Consider the following 3,976-nt stretch of genomic DNA (forward strand, 5'->3'; position numbering starts at 1 on the left):
GTTTACTGTGCGTAGCAGTTTATATCAGTCACTTCTGTACACGGAGTCTCTGTTTTGTTTTATGCTCTGTTAATGATTAGCAGAGTAACCTTTTTCCTTTCACACCGTACTTTTACTGTTATCTAATTTTCATAACAGGGTGGTAAAGTTTTATAATGACACACACTAACTTAAAATGTTCTACTTCACTCTGATACAGCTTTATCATAAGGCCATATTGCATTTGCCTAATTAATATCTAATTTGTATACTGCACAGATTAAATTCGTTAGAAGAGCTGTACCTGCATTTTTGTCCTCCTCTCTGCTTAATTCTCTCTCCTCTTCTGCCTTTAAATATCTCCAGGAATTATACATATTTGCTGTATATGTCAGTTTATCGCTGCAATCTCACTTTCGTACAGTAGTTGTCTCTGTGTTAATCTTTAGCAGAGTAACCCTTTCCTATCTCCTTTCACATGACACTTTCCTGTTATCCCATTTTGATAACAGGATGGTAACATGTTATAATGGCGCAGTAACATAAAAATCTCGACTTCACTTTCCTAATCAATAACTAATGTGTAGAACTATAAGTAATTTGTATATCGAACAGATTAAATACAATTCTGTGCTTGTTAGAAGAGGTGTGTCTGGATTTTTATATTTTTCCTTTTTTATTATTGTACGGGAAAAGACGAAAGACTGAAAATAACTATAAACTGTTGTAGTCCTCTCTTTGGGGAATACTAATTCTATAAGGGGTTAACAGCCTTAATGGATTAACTGGGTGGACTCACTCAGGTTTCGCCCCTCCTCTATCTTATGAGCAGGGATGCCCCCAAAAGGGGAATAGAGGGTTATATAGCTGCACCATATGTTCTAGAAGCATGTTCTTCAGAGTTCTGACTGGTGTCCTCGCCATGAGTCTTGTAGATAGGATACATCATAATACTTATTTCTAAACACTAAAACCTATCAGCTTTTATTGTTTGTCATTAAGTAACGTGCCCCTTCTAAATAGGCCTGTAAAGGAATGGGGAACATGAGTATGTGGGAAAGAGATGCTGGTTGACCGTCCACAGAAATTGGTGCGGGATGGTGTCCTGGAAACATGGTTGCGGATAACTGCTTCCAGCAAATAGACATGGAAGATGTATGGAATCTTTATTAATGGGGGAAGTTCAAGCTGGAAGGCCACTTCGTTCACCTTCCGGGAAATCCTGAAAGGACTGATAAAATGCAGTCTCAATTCCGCAAAGGTCCGGCATAAATGGATATTATGCATCCAGAGTCAGACCTCATCCCTGACTAGGTATTCAGGTGAAGGCCTTCTGTGTTTATCCACACTTCTCTTCTGTGTCTATGCCACCATGTGAAGGGTCGCCGGTATGCTCTTCCAGAGATCCTGCAGGTTGTCAGTCCTGTGATCTGCTTCAGGGGAACCAGTGATAGGAGAACTTGACTCTGAATCAGGAGCCACAGAAAATGTGCAACTTTAGCTTTGGGGCCACGGAAAAAAAAAAGAAGATATCTGGATGAGAGAGGGAGGTTATCTGATAGAGAGAGGAAGGGTATCTGGGAGGGGTTTAGGAGTAGAACTAGATATGCTGAGTCATCCACAAAGGGTATGCAGCAAGCGGAGATGGTGTTTAGCCTCTGGTCCAATGTAGCTAGGTTATTATCATGAATCCGGAGGGGCTGATCAATTAGACAGTCAAAAGAATGATAAGGAGGTGGCTACTCCATCTGCTTTTTACTGAAGACGTCCAGAAAAGCCAGGTGGGTTGAAGGCCCGAAAATGCCTCTGATTCAGAGCAGCGAGGGTTCTCCAATGAGTGTGGACTGGCCAGACACTTGGACATACAGGATGGAGCCCAAGCCATCACCTGACCCGAAGCCCAGTCGATCGGTGGGTTGTGAACCCACTGCAATGGGAGTCCGAGGATGATATCAATGACTGGAAACTGAATGACATCCAGCTGCAAAGACTTGTGGTGAAAAACCCAGATGGTAGCTGTGAGCTACCACAGCTACTACTGTTATCCAGGGGATAATGTCAGACCTCAGTGGTTTGCCTCCCAGGGTCACAATGGATAGGGTGGAATAACAGCTTGAATCGTGAAGGCCTGATTCACAAACGAGCCTGTGGCATTTGACCAATTATGACAATTTGTGCCAGAATTTAACATAATTCACCAGAATTTATCAAAAACGGCAGAGAATTGCAGTATTTAAAGTCTCACATTACCTTGCACATTGATTTTAATGCATGGCAAATATCTGTAAACTCAGTTAAACTCTGCCCATAAAGTCTTCAAAACCCTGCCCATCAACTCTGCCAAACTCTGCCCATAAACTCTACTAAACCCTGCCCATGAACTCTGCCAAACCCTGCCCATCAACTCTGCTAAACTCTGCCCGTACACTCTGCTAAACCCTGCCCATAAACTTGGATGAACCCTGCCCATACACTCTGCTAGACACTGCCGTTGTACTCTGCTAAACCCTGCCCCTAAATTGAATGAACCCTACCCATACACTAGGAGGAACCCTGCCCATACACTCTACTAAACACTGCAGATAAACTCTGCTAAACCCTTTAGAAATCAACAAGAAGTAAGCTGACTCAGGAATAAACACAGTGAATAAATATGTGATCCAAAGGCTACAGTTTGAAAAAGAGGGCAAATACCTCTTGCATAAACAAAGGAATTTTTATTTATTTATATATGTATATAAAAACACAGAAAAAGATTGTGGCTCTCCTATAAACTACTTTAGGTCTATCTGAGATGATTTTGTTAAGAACTGTGTCAAATTGCAGAATGCCCCAGTGTCTTTATATAGATATATATCTTTCTTATTATACTATATTAGTGAAAGCACTGTATGTTTGCCTGCCTGGATGTCCGGTGTCCCTAGGGGAAATCTCATTGGTCCCTTGGGTCGCCCGCCCCCGCACACCTCTCATTGGCCTGAGGCGGAGTGACGGCCCACACACACACACACACACACACAACACAGCAGCTCTATACACACACACACAACACAGCAGCTCTATACACACACACACACACACAACACAGCAGCTCTACACACACATACAACACAGCAGCTCTATACACACACACACACACAACACAGCAGCTCTATACACACACACACACACACACACACAACACAGCAGCTCTATACACACACACACACACACACACAACACAGCAGCTCTATACACACACACACACACAACACAGCAGCTCTATACACACACACACACACACACAACACAGCAGCTCTATACACACACACACACACCCTCTGTCCGCCCACCTCCCCCCCCCCCCTCATGTGCGCCTTCCTGCACTGGCTCCGGACGGGAAGCGCGGCCCTCCTACCCCAGCCGCTCCCTTACCTCCCCGGCGCTACCACCCGCTCAGGTAAGTCACTGTGCGTCCCGCCTCAGCCTCAGGCCCACTGCGCGTCCCGCCTCAGCCTCAGGCCCACTGCGCATGCCGCCTCAGCCTCAGGCCCACTGCGCGTCCCGCCTCAGCCTCAGGCCCACTGCGCGTCCCGCCTCAGCCTCAGGCCCACTGCGCGTCCCGCCTCAGCCTCAGGCCCACTGCGCATGCCGCCTCAGCCTCAGGCCCACACACACAGGGCGCTTCCTACCGCCGCTCAGCCAGACGCCACATCGAGCGGGCTTCGGGGGGGGGGGGAGCGCGAGTCTTAGGCCCACACAGGGCGCTTGCTTCCTACCGCCGCTCAGGCGGACGCCACATCGAGCGGGCGCTGGGGGCGGGGAGCGCGAGTCTCAGGCCCACACAGGGCGCTTCCTGCAGCCGCCTGCACGCCTCACTCAGCAGGACGGCACATCGGGGGACCAAGCGGGCGCCGGGGGGGGGGGGGGGGCGCGAGTCACAGGGAACGGAGGGGGGAGGCACGGGGAACGGAGTCACGGGGAACGGAGTCACGGGGAACGGAGTCACGGGGAATGG

This window comes from Ascaphus truei, chromosome 1, assembly GCF_040206685.1.
Source record: "Ascaphus truei isolate aAscTru1 chromosome 1, aAscTru1.hap1, whole genome shotgun sequence".
Classification (NCBI taxonomy): Eukaryota; Metazoa; Chordata; class Amphibia; order Anura; family Ascaphidae; genus Ascaphus; species Ascaphus truei.